Source organism: Mauremys mutica, chromosome 13, assembly GCF_020497125.1.
Source record: "Mauremys mutica isolate MM-2020 ecotype Southern chromosome 13, ASM2049712v1, whole genome shotgun sequence".
In the NCBI taxonomy this organism is placed as follows: domain Eukaryota; kingdom Metazoa; phylum Chordata; order Testudines; family Geoemydidae; genus Mauremys; species Mauremys mutica.
In genome coordinates this window covers 13926820-13946912 of record NC_059084.1, presented here as the reverse complement: position 1 = coordinate 13946912, position 20093 = coordinate 13926820, and the positions used below count along the sequence as shown (strand labels likewise).

Below are 20093 nucleotides of genomic sequence, written 5' to 3'. Positions count from 1 at the left end.
AGTTACTTTCAATTCTGTTCTCCTTGCTCCCAATGGGCCATGGGAAACAGAGAATGGGCTTAGCACAGAGCATTCCAGCCATTCTCTCCTCTCTCCAGTTCACCTCCTCTCCTCCCTTCCCACTGCTGGCCTGCCCCCAGCAAGCCGAAAATAATAAAGCCACAGTAGCAGGTTTACACCAGCAGGGCAATTTCTGCCCCCTGTATGCTGCCAGAGCAGCGTAAAGGGGCCAGAGCACAAGGAGAATTAGCCTCTTTGTCTTTAACATTGCATTTCATTGTGGGTGACACCATGATGCTCTAGTCAAGAGACTGGCTCATATGCCTGCTAGAACCTTCTTCCCCAGCCCCAGGAGATGAATGTATTGGCATTTAGTGCTTTTTAAAAAAACCCTACCCTTTTCAGCTTCCAAAACTTCCGTTGGTGCAGCAGTCTATGACACTGGATACAAACTGCTGTGCAAAGTAATTGCCAAATGCTTACATAAACACATAAATAAGACAAATAAATTTATTTTCATTATTCATATTTTCTGCTCTTTCCTTCCTTTTTATTTATGCTTTAAACAACAGTTACAGTAAATATAACGATATAAAAAAATGCCTGCTGTGGACAGAAAGATGATCAAAAAAGCCCTGATACAGAGCAATTCATGTTTCTTCTTTACAATCACTAACGAATCTTAACTTGAGCCATGTTATGTTCCCATGTGAGTGATAAGCAATGATTTATTATGAAGTGTCACGAAATCGGAATGCCATACAGTGAGACATGAGCTAGTGGAAAATGTGTTCCCTGTTTCCCAGCCTCATTACTCAAAGATGCAGTGTCCCTTTCTCCAAGTCTAATTTACCTGCCTTTTCAAGGCACTTTGTTAGCAAAGGAAACATACAGGGAATGAAATGTCCAACCCTGACTAGCCTTGATGCCCACCAGTATCACCAAATACATTATCATACTGGGTCACTAGGCCTTCCTGGAAGCCAAAAAGTATGGTCAGGTTTTCAGTCTCTAAAGATATTACTCAAAAAGCAATTGCTTGGGGTTGTATCATCTATTGTCTCATCAGCACTGTCAGCGCATGAAAAGGAAATAAAGCAGGCATGGGAGGAGGAGTCAAAAGGAGAAGTTTTTTTTATGCTTTGGGCTTTCTCGTATTCTCTAATGATTCCCTTCTCCCCACGATCCTAATTCAAGCAACTGGCATGTGGTATATTTTGCAGATAAATCAGCAGTGGAAAAGTATGTGCAGCTCTGGCACACAGTGTCAGTGATTTAACTTGTATTTGCTCAAGAGCCAGCCAGCACACTGACTATTTTTTTAAGGTGAGGAGGTTTCTATATACAGGCTTTCTCCAAAAGACAGAGAAAAGTAGTGTATTCTGCATTAACGAATGTAGTCATCCCCGCCCCCTCCCCGCACTGCTGACTAGTTCATCCTGCAGAATGTAATCTGAAAAGGCAAGGTGAGTGATTTAAGGAGTCTTCCAGATGCCTTCAGGGTGGGATTCACAAAGGTATTTAGGTAATTAGATACCTTGGTGACTCCCACCCTAAGGCTCTGATCCTGCAAACATCTGAGCTCAGCAGGACCATTTGCCTGTGTGAAGTTGAGCACACATGTAAATGTTTGAAGGCTCAAGAGCGGTGATAAATTGGCACATACCTTGTGTCAATAATCACTGCTGACTTCCTGACTGAGTAGTTTGAATGGGCTGGGAATACCAACTATAGGAGTCAGTGTGAGGGGACTACACATAGAACTGAGTGAAAAGTTTCATTTCAAAAGTGAAACTTGCATATTTCAGATTTTGCCTGGATTTGCAAAAGGCCAAAAAAGCAAAACGCTAAAATAGCAATTTCTCAACAATGTAGTTTTGCAAGTATTTCCCATAAGAAAGAGTTTTCTGTTTTGAAAAGACCACCTCATTCTGTTACAATGAAACATTTTGAGAAAAGCGACAAAGAGTCTTGTGGCACCTTATAGACTAAAAGACGTATTGGAGCATAAGCTTTCACGGGTGAATACCCACTTCGTAGGATGCATGTGAGAAAGATACTGAAACAAACAATTTAAACTGACTGGAATTCACAAACTTCATGGCAAACTCATTTTCTCTGAACTTAAACAAATCCTTTCATATACAAAATTTCTGCTGATTTTCAGGGGTGTTATAATTGGCTCAGGCTATTTTCATATTTTACTGTGATAGCAGCAGTTGCTGTCATTGCAGAAAACGTGAAAATCATCTGAAGAAAATTAGCTAGAATTTGATCTTATGTGCAACTTACAAAATTTCAGAAACCTTTTTTTTAAACATTTATGCTAAATTTTTGTGACGCAAACTCCCAGAGTTTTTTCACAGCTCTGACATCGTCTGCTTTTTCAGAGAAATATCTGTGTGGTGTTCATTCTGAGCTATTGTGAGCTAACTTGAAACTATGAAGAATCTTTCGCAGCAAGGTGTGGGTGACAGGAAAGAGGGAGAATATTGTTCTAATAATTTGAGGGTATGTTTACAATGCACTAAGTCTCAGATTCTGGATCAGTTGACTGCGGTTTGTGGAGCTCAGGCTGTGGGACAAAAAATAGCAGTGGAAACGTTCCTGCTTGGGCCAGAGTCCTGGCTCTGGAACCTGGTGAGGAGGGAGGATCTCGGATCCCCAGCTCCAGCTCAAGGCTGAACATCTACACTGGTATTTTTAAACCCACAGCCCGAGCCCCGTGAGCCAAGTCAATACACCCAGGCTCTGAGACTTGATGCCACGGGTTTTTCCACACAGTGTAGATATACCCTTTGTTAAAACTTATCACTGTGCCTTCCCACTGTCCCCACACATCCTGGTCAGAGGAGAAGATCAGCAAAGAAATCTACATTTACCTCAAATTTCACGTTTCTATCTGTCTATGGCCCCCGTCACTGTCATATCTGAGTGCCTCAAGGCACACAGTGTCTCATGAACCTTTTGGTGCAGACCTTTTATTTTTACTGTATAACCCACTAGACTAATACCAACACTTAACACTGGAGTATGAGGTCTAAACTAAAGCACCCAGAAAAGGTCACAATTTGCCTGTGACCTGTATTGACAGTTGCTAGTTGAAAAGAAACCAGAATTCAACTTTGTCGTCTACATTTTCAATGCAGCTGCCAGCAACTAAGTATCTTCCAGAGAGGGCAGATGGTGCCCTGTACAATGAACAATTTAATTTTTCAGAAAATCCAGCAACTAGCCAAAAAGACACATTTTTTTTGTCTTTAGGAACATGCTGTCAATAACATGTGCTCTCAGATATACCACAACATTGATGACTATGCCTTATTTATGGAAACAACAAGAAATGAAATTATGTTGCCTTTTTCTTTTCAAGCTTGCCATCCTTCCACATACCCGTGTGTTTCTTTCCTGTGTACAAGTGATTAGGGGGGACTAGTCAAATGTCAGGGTATTTCTTTGTCTGTGCCTGTTAGATGTCAGGTGTATTTTTATTTATTTGTTAACTAGCATTTATATTCTAGTGGCACCTAAAGGCCCCAGATGAAATCAGGAGTGAAATCCTGGCCCCTTTGAAGTCAATGGCAAAACTTCCACTGACTTCTGATTTCACCCCAGAACTTGGCATTGTACTAGGCATTGTACACACACATAGTAAAAGACAGTCCTTATTCCCAAAAACTTGCAGTCTAAACAGACAGGTCAGACAAAGGGTGGGAAGAGAAACAGAGGCACAGAAAGGGGATGTGATTTGCCCAAAACCATTCACAACAGGCTCAGGCCTCCTGACTCTCAGTCCAATGCTCCTGCCTCTTCCTGACCAGAAGCTGACAAAGAACTGAATGGCTTCTGCAAGCTTGTATTGTCTGGTCACAAACGCCTCCATTCAATAAAGTACTTACGCATACGCCTAAGAGCTTTGTTGAATCAGGGTCAAAGTGGGGAACTCTATAGCAAAGCTCCCACAGAAATCAGAACAAGAGAGACTCAGAAAATGGAAGAGAAAAAATTCAGTCTAATACATTTCAAGGAGATTATTTATGTTTGCAATTAATGGGCCAGACCCTTAGCCGGTGTAAATCAGCATAATTCCATTGACTTTAACAGAGAGATGGTGATTTCCAAACTGGATCCAACCATGATCTATAATTGTGATGATCTTGGTATTGAAATCCTCCGGACTTTTGTCCATCCTTCAGCCTCTTAAAGCTGTGTTTTCTAGAAAGATTCTTCTCAAATGGATGCAACTTTAATGTCCTTCAAGTATCTTCCAAATGTAGCTTCCTTAATCCCAATCAACAAGAACTCAAGATTCCACACATGTTTGTTGACCATAGTGTCCTTTGCATACAGACTGAAGCATTCCAATATCTTCTGGGCAGTAGAACAAATTTCTCCTCCTTTGTGTTGTCACTCATTCCGATAGTTATATCATGAGCAGCAAACAATTTTTTAAATAAACGATGCCAAGTGCATCTCCCATTGTGTGTGTGTGTGTGGTCACAAAGATTTAATATCCAAGGCCCTTGACAGAACAAGGAGTAATGGTCTCAAGTTGCAGAGGGGGAGGTTTAGGTTGGATATTAGGAAAAACTTTTTCACTAGTAGGGTGGTGAAGCACTGGAATGGGTTACCTAGGGAGGTGGTGGAATCTCCTTCCTTAGAGGTTTTTAAGGTCAGGCTTGACAAAGCCCTGGCTGGGATGATTTAGTTGGGTTTGGTCCTGCTTTGAGCAGGGGGTTGGACTAGATGACCTCCTGAGGTCCCTTCCAACCCTGAGATTCTATGATTCTATGATTCTATGATTCTATGCCCTGTCTGCTCTGGATGGAGATTAAAGATCAGTGGTGAGTTGCCCTGATATCCCTCACCAAAATCTCACCTCTCCTTGGGGTATTATGGAGTAGTTGATTGCCACTTCCATCATGTATGTAATGTAGTTCAGAAACACTATAGGAAACATAAGAGGAAGTGCAATATGGATCTGATCTCAGTGAAATCATTGAGAGTCTCTGCATTGATTTCAATGGGAGTTGGAACATATATTAAATGGATGTAAAATATTATTACAAAATATTGCATTAATAATAATTATTTTTAACCTGTAACCATCTTTGCTGATGATACAAGAATTTCTGTTTTGTAAACTAAAATATGTTCTATGAAACTGTAGTGTGCTGTTAAATGCCCTTCCGTAAGGCTACTCCTGCTATTAGGCTTTACTATGGATATGTAGACAAAACTTAGATAGAGGAAATGCTTTGTATAATCAGCATAAATAATTTAAAGTAGCATATTTAGATTGACATATCTTCAGTTATAATTATGGATAACCATACAGCATTTAGAGTCTGTAATATTATCATTAGTTGTCAAAAGAGTCTTACATCAAGCAAAATTCACCTAGATCTTTCTTTCTTACTAGTTGGATATTGTACATATGAACATTTATTCTTTAAGGAACAGATTTTCTGCTGCCATAAAAGGAGGTGTTAGTACCGTTGTACAAGGCACTGGTGAGACCTCATCTGGAATACTGTGTGCAGTTCTGGTCTCCCATGTTATAAGAAGGATGAATTCAAACTGGAACAGGTTCAGAGACGGGCTACTAGGATGATCTGAGGAATGGAAAACCTGTCTTATGAAAGGAGACTCAAAGAGCTTGGCTTGTTTAGCCTAAGCAAAAGAAGGTTGAGGGGGGATATGATTGCTCTTTATAAATATATCAGAGGGATTAATATCAGGGAGGGAGAGGAATTATTTAAGCTTAGTACCAATGTGGACACAAGAACAAATGGATATAAACTGGACACTAGGAAGTTTAGACTTGAAATTAGACAAAGGTTTCTAACCATTAGAGGAGTGAAGTTCTGGAATAGCCTTCCAAGGGGAGTAGTGGGGGCAAAAGACATATCTGGCTTTAAGATTAAGCTTGATAAGTTTATGGAGGGGATGGTATGATGGGATAGCCTAATTTTGGCAATTAATTTGGCAATTGATCTTTGATTATCAGCAGGTAAGTATGCCCAGTGGTCTGTGACGGGATGTTAGATGGGTTGGGATCTGAGTTACTACAGAGAATTCTTTCCTGGGTGCTGGCTGGTGAGTCTTGTCCACATGCTCAGGGCTTAACTGATCGCCATATTTGGGGTCAGGAAGGAATTTTCCTCCAGGGCAGATTGGCAGAGGCCCTGGAGGTTTTTCACCTTCCTCCGCAGCATGGGGCACGGGTCACTTGCTGGAGGATTCTCTGCAGCTCGACGTCTTCAAACCACAATTTGAGGACTTCAATAACTCAGACATAGGTTAGGGATTTGTTATAGAAGTGGATGGGTGAGATTCTGTGGCCTGCATTGTGCAGGAGGTCAGACTAGATGATCATAATGGTCCCTTCTGACCTTAAAGTCTATGAGTCTATAAAAGTGTAACAAAAATAGGTAAAAAATGACATCTAGAAATAACGTTTGCTAACCCCATAGCAATTGCCTGTGTCTTTCTGTAGTGCTGCAAATTAGCATCTTATATCCAACTGTTTTAGCACTATATGGGTCTGATCCAAAACTCATGGAAGTCAATGTCTTCCATGGACTTCAATGGGCAGATCAGGTCCTATAAGAGCTAAGCATTATCATTTTTAATTAATTATATTATTTATTAATTATTGTTGTTATTATTATTATTATTATTATCCAACTGATAAAGAATCGATCAAGCTATTTTAACAGAGGCCTGAAACTGTAAGGAAAAACAGTAAACAGATGAGTCTGCCATCATCCTATTGCAGTAGTTCTCAAACTTTTGTACTGGTGACCCCTTTCACAAAACAAACCTCTGAGTGTGACCCCCACCCCCTTATAAATTAAAAACACTTTTTTATATATTTAACACCATTATAAATGCTGGATGCAAAGCAGGGTTTGGGGTGGAGGCTGTCAGCCCGCGACCCCCCATTTAATAACCTCGTGACTCCCTGAGGGGTCCCGAACCCGAGTTTGAGAACCCCTGTCCTATTGGGTCTGGAGGGCCATAGTTCTTCCATAGGTCCTGACAAACCATTTGTGATATAAATCCCCATGGAAAGAGTTTGATGTGAAAAACATAGGCAACACATTCTATCATACCAACTGGATGTAAACTGCAGTGCAATTAGTATAACTTTTGATTGGGATGAGAGAGAAGACAGAAAAAGTGCTTGGAACTGAAGGGCAGTGTAGGGCCTATGATGCACAGTTGAGCAGTTCTGATTCCACACACACACACCCCTTAACTGTTGACAAATGGTTAACTGTCCAATCTCAAATTGCAGACACACCAAAGAACTTCTCTTCAAAAGGCTTCACAGAAGTTTTATGGTGGGATTCAAATGATGAGAGAGAGAGTGTTTGCTGTATGAGTGGGAAGGTGCTTACGGGAAGGAATTTTGAGTCCTGACACATCTGCATTAAAATAGATATAACTTTTACATCTGTTGATGGCTTGATAATTAACGTTAAATAAAAGCAAAGTCTCAATGTCTTTGCATCTAATGCTTCACATATGCTGCACAAGACCAGCATAATGAACAGCAGCAAAGGAATTTTTAGATCATAATTAAAGTTATATACTTTACCTTTCTTGATATTGAAAGTTGAGCCACACTACAATAAATGCCCATGCAGCAACATAGCTTTCCTAACGAATACCATTTGAAAACCAACCTATTATGCTCATGCTCTCTAATGACACTCTGTTTCTCTCTGAGACTTGATATTGAAATACGTAAACAATTACCTTTATTCATCACATCTGCACTGCATGGGGATTCAGACAAAACTGACTAAATTCCCAAAGTCCTGCCCCAGCCTGCCTTGAAAGCAATATTCTCTGGCCAGTATGGGGCCAATCCAGAGACTGCCTTCTCAGCTTGTATGGGGTATGTAGGCATCCTGAACGCAGCCCTAACAAAAGGCTAAAGTAGAGTGCCACAGGTGAGTTTCATTCTGGGTTAGGTTTAGAAAACTCCCTCCAAAAGCTTGATGCACAAGTTGGTGCGGTCTGTGTGCAGCGTACATACTCAGGATCCTTTGTGTGCAGTGATTCTTCAACTGTAAAATTTGCCACAGAATCCACTTCTTCCTTACTGCAGAATCTAAGGCCTGGTCTACATCTAAAACTAGTGATGTTGCTCTGGAGTATGAAAAATTCACACTCTTGTGAGATGCAGTTAAGCCAACCTAAACCCCACTGTAGAAACCACTGGGTTGACAAAAGAATTCTTCTGTCAACCTAGCTATTGCCTGGAAGGGGTGGATTTACTGCAGTGATGGAAAGACCCCTTCCATTACTGCAGAAAGTGTCTGCACTACAATGCTACAACAGCATAGCTACAGCACCACAGCTGTGCCACTGTAGCACTTATAGTGTAACCATACCCTAAGCTTTCATTTTTAAATAATTATGTTTCTGTGAAGAAAACCCTCTTGTCTGTGAAGAAAACCCTGAAAATGTGAAGCAGGTGTAAAGTGAGGCAGTGTTGTCCTTCAGTCAGAAAGCCACCTGAAGCATCAGCCCTGCAAGGCGTGAATCACCCCATTCATCTCAGTGGAATGTTTACTCTGAAATCTAAAAACACAATTTTAAAATGTCATCATTAACGATGGCATTTACCATTTTAGTGGAAATATGCAGCTACTGTACTTACTTACCATCTGACTGTCTGTTGTGCATTCTTGGGTCCTGAAAGCTTGGGTGCCCTCCCCACTACGGCAATCTCCAGCTTCTCTCCTACCATCTTCTCCATTGCAGTGGTGCATGGTCAATGCAAAACGCCGCATCCATCTGCAAACATGGGGAGGTTATAAAACAAACTGAATATCAAAATAAATAACATGGAATCTACTCTACTGTTGGTAGTTTTCATTTTCATATTGAATTTATTGAAAAATCTCACATTATTTTGTAATTTAAATGAAACTACCATTGGTTCTGCAGTCTGCTGAGCCAGATTAAGGGACAATTCCACATAATTTCATCCTGCTTGCTGCAGAGTACATGGGCCTTGAATAGTCTGTATTTTTGTCATAAACACATTTCTCTCTCTGTCCCTTGCTGATCCTTTTTTCACCCTCTTTCTGTATTGGATTTCACTCTGTTTAAGTCTCTGTTCCATTTTTCACCTTATTTTTCCACTGTGTGTTTTTTGTCTGTTTTTCTCAGTCTCTTGCTCCCAGGACCTAAGCCAAAAAGCACTCAAATTTGAATTAAACTTTTAAACCCACAACTTAAAATTAGGTAAAAGTCAAAGTCACATCACAAAATAAGCCACTTAGCATGTTCAGTGGCTGTGGGATGGCAGAATTTTTCATGGAAGAGCCACAGTTTTAGTAGCAGAGAGCTTGGTTGTGGGACGGAAACATTATTTCCAGGAATGACCAGAAATAACATGATGGTGGCCTCCAAGTTTAGAGGCAATATGAATAGATACCAAAATATCCACTCAGCCTGGATCTTACAACATCCCTTTGATCAGAGTAACACAAGGTTCATTGTACCAAACAGGTAATGCTCATTGCTAGAGAATGGCAAGCCTAGTATATGTTTGGGACATGCAGGGTGATGGACTTGGTGGGCCAGATTCAGATATGGCATAAGCAGCTGCAACAACTCGACTTCACGTGGAGCTACAGACACTTATCCCAGGACACAAATGGATTTAATTTTCTTTTTTTCTTTTTGGTCAATCTCTGGCTTCTGAGAGCCTCTGAATTGTTCTGGGATGTCACAAAAACTGAAGCTGGGAAATTATTGAGAAAAATATATATTTGATAAAACCTAGATTGATGATTTTAAGTATAATAATATATACATATATATTATTATTATTCTGATTACAGGACAAATGCCTTAGTTCCAGCTCTCCAGCCCAGGCTTCCTGCACTGAGCCCGTCTCCACATGTCACTCCACTCCTGACATTGAACTCCCGACAACCCGGACCGAGAAGACTGCCAAAAACACTCCAGCTATTCTTCTTCATCCTCACTAACAATTTGGTAATGAAGTATTGATTTCCACTCCCCTGCTTATGGACGATATTAGATTTTCATTGATAAACTGCACTGGGGCTGTCTAGTCTCCACTGTCCCTTTTTGCTGTCACTAAAACAAAGTGCCACTGAAGTAAGATAATGACTGAGAACACTGATGTACTTATTTCATCAATTTGTAACACTTGACAGGAAAAAAAAAAGTATACTTCTTCATAGTTTAATGTCCAAGTGTGCTACACAAGATGCCGTCACACTGGAAGCTTTGCTTTTCATGGTAATGTCCATTTCCTATTTATAACCCCTTTGGGATAGTTTGTCTAAAGGAAATGTTTCTATTCAGTGCAGCTATTACTGTTGCACCTGGGTTGCTCAATCCAGTCATTGCACTAGGGATCAATACATCACAGTAAGTAGAAGAATTATTAAGTTAAAATAGATTCTGAGCCAAAAAAACTCTGAACAATGTTAATCTTCTGTGCAAGTTGTTCAAATAATTATGCTTAACCAAGTTGCTGCCAAAGATTTGTTTAAAATGGATTATTTTCAGTTTGTTTTATTCCTCAGATATATATTTTTTTTAAGTCTCCATTAGTGCATATGACAAGACATATGCAATGGAGTGATTTTTAAACAAAAGCACTATTGTTAGATCATTGAGCATTATTATATATATTATTATTATATATATATATATATATATATATATAATAAGAACCAAATTTCTCTCCATTACTGTCAATGGGGTTACTTTGGATTTGTGCTATTGCAAATGAGATCAGAATCTGGCCTTCATACTGTCTATTACTACACAAAGCACAGCTTACTTTTAAAATCAGCTGAAACCCAGTAGGGTAGGAGAGAAGGGCTTCAATTTAAAATGTGTTCCTGTAACTTTTTTCATTAAAACTTAGAGGTCCCAATTTTAATTTGTGGAATATTCATGATAATAATGAGATCTAATTAAGACATCCATTAAAAGCCCGTTAAAGTTAATTTAACGTAAAAATTCCAATAGAACTGTATTAGATTTTCTCCATTAAATTAACGTTATGGATTTTTAACGGATGTCTTAATTATACATTATTATTAACGGGAATACTGTATTACACAGATTAAAATCGGGTTCTAAGTCAACTCAGAAAAGCTTCCAGGATGTTTTAATATTACAAACCTCACATTACCTAGTGCACTGTATGGAAAATCAAGCTTATCAGGCGCAGCTCTGTTTACTCTAGCTGAGCATTTGCTGTACAACTAAAGCAACCTATAATAGATAAATTCATCACTACATTTAAAGAATGAATTTCCTTATTCTCAAAGGACAAATAAGTCTGGATCAAGATGTAAACTGCTACTCAGTTATAGATGAAAGATTTAAAATATGCTAGGCACAAAATTGAGATGTGGATCTTTTTCAAACTCAAGAGGGTTTGGGGCTTTGCTTTTTAATTATTTTATTTAGATGATCAATGATAAAATAAAAATTTAGCCATGGCAAAATGAATCTAAATATATTTATTATATTCCTTATTTCCAATGCAGGGTGGGCTATGTTGGAATTGTTTGGGAAATTTTGACATGATCCCTAAACTCAACATCGGGAGGGGGGGACCTTGTTATTTACCTCCTAGGAAACGTGTTGCCCTTATGCCACATATAATAGCAAATTGCTTTTTTTATGGCATGCATAACCTAGATGGGAAAAAATATGGCGCTTGAGGGAAGGAGGGAAAAAGTAAATGAAGTTCCAGGAATGTCATTCTGAAGTAATGAGGCATGGACAGAAAATATACCCCTCACATCATCGGATTGAGATGGCAGTCGAAATAGCTTCATTGAAGTGTCAGCACTCATCCATCAATCAATCATCCACAAGGAAAAATAGCGACAGTACAACGGGGCGGCTTTTACGGGATTTACTCATGGGCATAGGGAATAGCAGCTCAAATGTAGTCCTGACATGAAAAGCAAGGTGCTGATATTATTTTTTATGATGGGAGGATCATAAAGTGAATTGAGAACAGTGAGGTCTGTCTTTGCTTAACCTATTCAACTGGAAATGAACGGAGCTCAACTGGAAATGAACAGGGACTTCAGATGGGTTAAGACTGAAGCCTGAACTGTTCCAAGCCCTGTCCATTGACAACAAAATTCTATTAAAGTGAAATCAATGCATTAGCATTGGGTTCCTCTGAAGCTGTTAAATTGCACTGTCCAAATCAGGATTATTAAATGAAGTTACGTAGTGGGGCGGAGGTGGGGTGGTTCCTGCAGTGTGAGTCCAGCACTACTATCAAATTCCACTTGGGGGAAACATGGATATTTCCAGCACCAAGATTTTTTTCTCTTAATAAAGAAATAAATCCATTTTGTGACATAAAATACATTAGCAAATACTAGGGGCTGGGGCCTGATCCTGTTCCCACTGCACTCAATTGGCAAAACTCCTGTTGACTTCTGACAGTCTTAATCCTGCTCTACACTGAAGCTGGTGGACATTTTGCCATTGATTTCAATGGAAGCAGGCTCTATAAGTGACACATTTTTGCTGCCTTTTATTTTTTTTAACAGCACAGCGGGCCCGATTCTGTCAACTAAGAACTAAGCCTCCTCCATTCCATCCAAGTCAGTGGGTGATGAGGTGATACCTGGGGACTCAAGCCTCAATATTTTGGGCTGTAGGGCCCTTTGGTTCTCTCTTTATTCACAGACCAGATTCTGACACCCTGTTAGTGAGATTAACCATGAAGATATGGGTTCATTTCTTCAAGAGGAAAGTCTGTCTCTACAATCTGTCATGCCTGGACTACCCTCCTTCCCTCAAGCAGACCATCTCCTTCAGCAGAGAGACATGTAAAATGAGGCATTTGTAGAAACTGGGTAATAGACATGCACTCTAATATGAATTATGCTGACACACAATCATGTTGGGACCAGTGAGTGCAAATAGAGATGAAAAGTTACCACTTTCTGTAGTGGAAGGTCTGTGCTCTCTTTTTCACAGGGTGCACTCTCTCCTTGTTTTATTTATTTCATTTATTTATTTGGTAAATAACAGGTTGCTGCATGTATGAAAAGATTTCAAAAATACCTGTGGCAGCTACGGAGGTGGGTAGCGAGTTTGCAAGAGTAGCGCCATTGCTCCTCAGTGCAAGTTTGCAAGAGCTTGATGATGTCGCAGGGCTAGATCTGTTGGACCAGATTCTCAGCTACGGTAAATCTGCATAGCTCCCTTAACTTTAACTGAGCTATGTCAATTTACACCAGAAGAAGCTCTGGCCCAAAGAACACAAGTAAAGGATCGACATCAGCCTAGAGAACAGAGTCTGATTTATTCAAGAAAACTAGGTACTGCATAGTCAAGCGCTGGAACAGCTACTTCATTTAGAATCTGGCCACAAACCTTTATTACACCATTCTAAACCTTGATTATTTTGCCTGCATCACTGTCTTTTGGGAACATTTTAGCTACACTTTTGAATTAAGTGACTTTTTTTTACAAGAAGATATATAAAAAAAGAAAATATACATCTCTCTCTCTCTCTTTCTGTGTCTGAAGCAGGATGAGTTGATATTTTATCTGTCATATAAATCAGGTAACACAGAAAATCATTGCATCTTTTCTCTGTCGCATCTACTCAATATCTATCGTTCTGACTTTTATTCTTATTGGAGATCATCAAAACATTAATTAAAAACCTGGTGATCAAACAGCCGAATATTTATGATTCATGTCTCTGCTTATTAACAAGTGGCATACTGGTACACCACATATCCAAGCTGCTTATGCTTTTGCACTGCAATAAAGCAGCAAGAATTGTTACCCTTCTGTATGGCTTTGCAAGATTTATTTAGAAACCATAGCCCGCTTTCTGCTACTGTACATGTCAAAATAAGCCATTTCACTTTTTTTTAAAAAATGATTTTTAAAGGGGTGTGTAGAATTAGTAACTACTTAGAGCCTAAAATATGAGAATTGGAAGTGCTCAGCAATTTTGTAAATAGGGCCCTAATTGTCCAGGCATCAGGGGGTTGTGTGGGAGTGGAGGGGAGGATATCTAGCTTTTAGAAGTGGCTATCATTAGTTCAATTACAATTTAAAAAAAAAAAAACCTTTGAAAATCATCTAACATATCCAGTAATTACTTGTCTATGCAACTTCATAAGGATTTTTATTACCTACTTGTAAAAGTAGTTACAAGACTGACCTCACTGGCTCCTTTAGCGATCATAGAGGATATAAGAAGTCATTTTAAAAATCAATAATTATATATTAACACCATAAAGGGTGAAGTCCCAAGGAGTTTTTACAAGTTATTGTAATACATTTATAAGGCAAGGATTATTTTCTTGTGTGCTCTTTGTTTCCCCGAATCATTTTTAATAAACTACAATAATAAATAAAGTGCCATATTTATTGGCATATAAACGAGGCCATTTATACCAAAGGTTCATTTTCTAATTTGCATTAAGAAATAAGGCTTAGGAGAGTGGTGGCTTTGGAAGAAAGCAGGGTGAGGTCTGCAAAGCCTTGTGAGGCTGAAGAAAAGGCCCTTCGAGGCCTGGGGCCTGAGGCAGTGCATAAGTGGGAGCTGGGCACAGCTCAGAGGGGATTTGGCTTATGCAGGGTTCACCTGTTGTTGTTAGTTACTGAAGGCTCAATTCGGCCAGGTGCTGAGCTCCGCCTGAGTGGCCAGTGTTTTAGTGCGCCAGCCGGAGTAGGAGCACAGTCTGGAATGCTATGTTGCAATTACACTTGGTGAGAAAATGGAACTGGGGAATGAAAAATGTCAGTACCATTTTTGTCAAATTTTCCCAACCAGCTCAAGATGCAGCCCTGCCCAGCGGCATGGAGGAAGGTTGAGGTGAAGAAAGATCCCTGCCTCCTTACCCCCCGCATGCCACCCTGCCTCCTACTGCAAAGTTCACTGCAAAGGACGCAGTTGTGCCCAGTATAAATAGATCTTGGTAGCATTTGTCTTTTGCCTTCACAAACAGATGAATGATGCAATTTATATTTAAAACTTCCTGAATAAAGACAATATTAATCACAGATTCCAAATCAATACAACACAATTACAATAGGGTTTAAAGGCCATCAGTCACCTTGCAGGGAAATTGACATAACCACCTCCTAAACAGGTAAATTTATATGTTGAAAAAGTACTACTAGCATGTGCCCCTATACTTGCAATGGCCCTACATATAACCTGATATATTATTTCTGAGACCGTGTGATGCTATGCATTCATGTAAATATGTAACCCTGACCCACTGACCTCAGTTCTCTGTGCTTCTTATTGCAGAGGACCTGTAAATTAGTTTCTCTGTGGGTTTTGAAGAAAGCCATAGTAAATGCAGTGAGATTCTATCTCAGTGGGCATAGCTTTCCTGATAAGTAACTTTATCTGTCAGAATTTTCCCCATAATTTGCCATAGTTTATTTTTAAAACACATGCTAATTATTTTCTGTTGAAAAAGTATATCAAAATACTAACATGCTAATTTATTTTCCTTGGTGCACCTAGTTTTTCAATAATGTCTCTGAAATATTTTAGACAGAAAATGAAATCTGTAAACTCAGGCACATATTGTCCTGAGTCCTTCTTTGTTTTGTAGAAAAAAAGAGAGAGTAAAATTGCTGGATTTTGAGATGCATGAAGTATCTAAACAATGAAAAAACATGCACTTTAAGGTAGATTTTTCAGTTTACATTCCATCAAACTAAGGGCCTGCCCCAACATCACTTGGCGTCAATAGGAGTCCTTACATTCATTTTGATGGACACTGGATCAGGCCTTTAAAGGAATAACTCCATAAATAAACTCTTTTGGATATTTTTTATTTCCTGTAATATTTGATCTCATTCATGCACACACAAATTAGGATTTTGTCATTACTCTAATCCTCTTCAGTGGGGAAAGAAGGCTTTGGGTTGTTTTGTTTGGTTGGGTTTTGTTCTTTTAAATAAGATCAATCAAAATAAGTACAATCAGTGAAAATTAATGTGCAACTATTATAAAATCCCAGAGGCCTTATATCCATTGGGCTGAGAACGTAGTTTGAGATATTGTTTAGAATCAGCTCAGTCTGATTTGGTTTCAACAAACTTCAGCCAGCCATGGTAGACAAGACCAAACCATAATTCAACCAACTTTTAAAATTATGGGGCAGATTCTGAACTCATTTACATTAGTACAAATCCAGAGTAACTTCTCTGAAGTCAATATAGTTACTCTAGATTTCCAAGGGCATAAGATCAGAATGCAGCTCCACTGTTTCTAAACTCGTTTTCCTTACGTACTAAATGGTGTTTAAAACACCTTCAGCAAATGCAGTCCCCAGCCCATGTCAGATGGCATCTAAGGCTTGGTTTTCACTTAAAAAGTTTTACTGGCATAGCTATGTCATTTATTAATATGATTTTTTTCATTACATAGTTATATCAGTAAAAGCCGTAGGGTAAAAATAGCTATATGAGTACAGCTTATTTTGCTTCGCTTACCTGGAATAAACTATCTTGGTATAAGTACTTTTATACTGGTATAACCGCATCTACACTAGAGTTTGTTTTGTTTTGTTTTTTTGCTGATTTAACTATGCTGGCAAAACTTTTAAGTATAGACAAAGCCTAAGGTAAAGCTGCTTTTTGTACCAAGTGTCTGTATAGTATTTTCTTCTGAGAGTATTTTAACAAGTGATGTAGCTGTTCCATCGGACTTACCATGAATAATAAACTCCAACTTCCAGCTCATCTTCATTCTCAGCTGGTGAAATGTCTTCAAGCCTTTGTAAAATGCCCTGTTGGATAAAACAGATTAAATACTAATCCGAGCAGGTCACACTTGCTTCTACTTGAGTTAGATTATCTACCTGTGCAGGCCTCCTCCTCCCCCACCCTCCCCTTTTTTTTGTTAGTACAGATAATATCTTTTCTTAAACATTCCAGATGAGATAGCAGGAAAATGACCAATGTTTTACTTTTTAAAACAAACAAACAATTGTGCAAAAATACAAATACATTGCAAGGTGGTTGACTGATTTATCTTGAAATACAAATCCACAGTTGGGTATCAGCCCCAAGTGAAGAGTTGTATTTACAGAACTTAAACAGCCAAATGTGAAAGATTTGTATGGTAAGGTTTTCACGTACTAAATGATCCATGTAACATTCAGGAATTACATAGCTCTCTGTATCTATGTAGATATAAGCAGATAGATATAGATAGCTATGTAGATGCAGACAGATATCCAGATATATATGCATATATGTACAATATGCATATATCTAAAAAACATGCAACCATTCTGTGGCTGAAGTAAGAGCTGTGTGTATTTGCACTGAGCAAAAACAGCAGGAATCTTCAGGGCATACAATGCAGTATTTTGGCTTTATAATGCAGCAAATGCTGGAATGTGCAATACAGGTTGCAAAAGCTGACAAGCTAAACAGTTTTTATTTGGCTCAGGGTACTTAACTGTCATATATCTCTGGTACAATATACCTTTTTGTCTAGTGCATAGCCATCACTTATTAATCCCATCCTTTGTTTTTTTCCTAATGTCTTGAATATGTCAGCATGAATCATAAATATCCATCCCTATTTAAAATAATGCAGCACAGTTGGCCACCCCAGTAAATTTGACAGTCAGCTATTTCTTGCTCTGAACAAATGCTTGTGGTATTTAGTAAGTTTGCTATTGGCAGCATCTTCAGGTTATATTCTTGACCATAGGTGTTAGTTCCAGAATTTTGTTTTAAAGGTTAAAATGCGTTATCAAAAGCTCACTTCTCTTCGGTCAGACGAAAAACAATGTATATACCACAAATCGCAAAAATAAAAGTAAACACTTTTTTATATTAACAAAGCAAACAGGACTCCTTTCAAAGAGAAATCACAGTGACTTTATCTGTAGAATGTGTCGGTGCTTCTGCACTCATTTTGTAACAAGTGCATGCTGTACAGAATATATTGCCTGTATACTTAGGGCAGGGGAAAGGGGGTGGGGGGGGCACATCGAGCTGCTTTTCATTGTGCACTGCAGCTTGGTTGGATGGAAAGTTAAGCCTTTGATGCATTTTTATACTGTACATATTTGTATATATTAACTATATTGCCATGTTATGAACACAGATTTTGTTATATTTGCTTGTTTCTGTTTCCTACAAAACTGGTCCATTCCGGGGGATAATTTTTTTAATCAAAAATATGCTTGTAATTTTTTTGTTGTTTTTGTTTTCCTTTGTCGTCATCTTTTTATGGTTTATAAAGGAGTTAGAGTTGAGTTTACAGAGGAACTATGAGAAGCAAGTCTGTGTTTGCATGAGACCTGCCCAATTGCTGGCTATAGGGGAGGGGGAAAAAAATCTAAGTCCAAATTTTGCTTTTAAGGCATGCCTAGTCCCATACATGTACAATTATTCCCTTTGTATTGTATCTAATAGTGCCTGAATTTTTTTGCTTTAAAAAATGTCTTCTTAGAGGAACAATTCATAATTGTCAAAATTTGAAACATTAGCTTAATTTTGTTTTCATGACCTCTCATTTCTCCTCCTTATTTATTTTGTTGCTGTTATAATGGGCCCCAAGGCCATTTCTGACATTCCAGTGTTCTTCTTCCACATTAAGGATGTTTTTAAAATTACTAAGATTATTGAGCCAACAGGCTGTTTTAATCAAAACCATGTTTCACTTGGTTTTGATGATTATGAATGGTCCTTACAATGAAAAAAAAAATGAATAAAATAAACAGAAATCCTTTCTCCTAGGAGGATTGTACCACCTAGTGGTCAAAAAGACTCATCACAGATATGCATCTTCCCAATATTTCTCTCTTTCTCAAATCCAAGGCTCTCAAAGGTGGCAATTTTGCCAAAATTATTTGTCTATTATCACTAACTTAAACTAAATAACAAATTGAAAATGTTAATGGCATTTTTTTTCTTTGGTTGATTGCTAAATAAATTCATATAATTTATACTAGAGGAGATTACTGCTTTTATTGTTTTAGTGTCCCCGAAACCAATTATTAACAATCAAGGTCTTATGTATCTCATTAAATTTAAATCAGGTCAAACCTGTTTATCTAAGGCCTTGTTTGATTGACAAAAGAATGGCTGTGTACTGGTACACGTAAGATGTATTTCTGTGTATGATTTTGCAGCATTGAAATTTCTCATCAATGATATTTTGCTCTATAATTTTTTATCACTGCAAATAAAATCACTCCAGTTTTAGAACTATAATTAAAGTCCCAAATAATAGATGATGCATCTTTATCTGTTGTGTTTAAAAGAAAAAAAATCCCAAACCGTTCATATAATCCTGAATGCCTCATTTCCATAAAAAAGGTTTCTATACATATATTATTTACATTTTTAAACATGGTAATTCTTTCCTTTGTAGCAGAAAATGTCTCTTTCTCACTGCTATTATTGGAAAGCAACTGTTCACATCTGAAACGTTATTGTAATTTGCATCAGGAAACCGAACTACAGACATTAAGGACTTGGGTGTGTTCAATTATGATTTTGCTGGAGGCTGTCCCTCATTTTAATGCTGCACTCATTGAACTACCTTTCTGAAATCTAGCTGATATGGTTCACCATAGACATGCTTCACAACATCATTAGCTTTGCAAATGGCTTCATTTCACTCAATGCAGACTTCAGTTTTGGCCAATTGTAAAATGGAAATTTGAAAAGGGAAAAAAACAGATGCACTTAAAACATGAAAAGAATTATTTATATGATAAAAATATATTTAGATTTTCAAAGCACAAGACTGAACAGAAGTGCTCTTTTTATGCTTTCTGAAGATGTTACTGTTAAAAGTCTTTCTACATCAGGCTTAATAAATCTGTAATGACATTTGATGGATTGATTTCTGTGTGGGTTCTTTTTTTTCTCTCTCTCTTTTTTTCTCCTTTCTTTCAACAGAGAGAGGAAAAGTCTGACCTGGAGAGATTGTGGGAGTAAAATCACAGGAATGTGCCTCTTTGAGTAAGCTCCGTGACCCATTTCTAGCATCCCCTCTTCTCTTAATAATTATTTTTAAAAAAATCAAACTA

The 20093-nt window shown here is 38.3% G+C and overlaps 1 protein-coding gene and 1 long non-coding RNA gene across 2 annotated transcripts in view; one reads left to right on the top strand and one right to left on the bottom strand.

Moving 5' to 3' along the window:
• The window catches only part of TSHZ2 (teashirt zinc finger homeobox 2), a 257907-nt gene extending 247494 nt beyond the window's left edge, over nucleotides 1-10413 (top strand). Inside the window, exon 3 of the mRNA XM_044985121.1 lies at nucleotides 9870-10413. The gene's annotated coding sequence lies outside the window, so the exon portion shown is untranslated. The remainder of the gene's footprint in view (nucleotides 1-9869) is intronic.
• Nucleotides 8451-16846, bottom strand: LOC123347938. The gene is made up of 3 exons (XR_006573118.1): nucleotides 16747-16846; nucleotides 8682-8814; nucleotides 8451-8598 (listed from the first exon to the last, which is right to left on the bottom strand). It is a non-coding gene; the product is annotated as an uncharacterized LOC123347938 (long non-coding RNA).
• Nucleotides 16847-20093: the final 3247 nt, after the last annotated feature.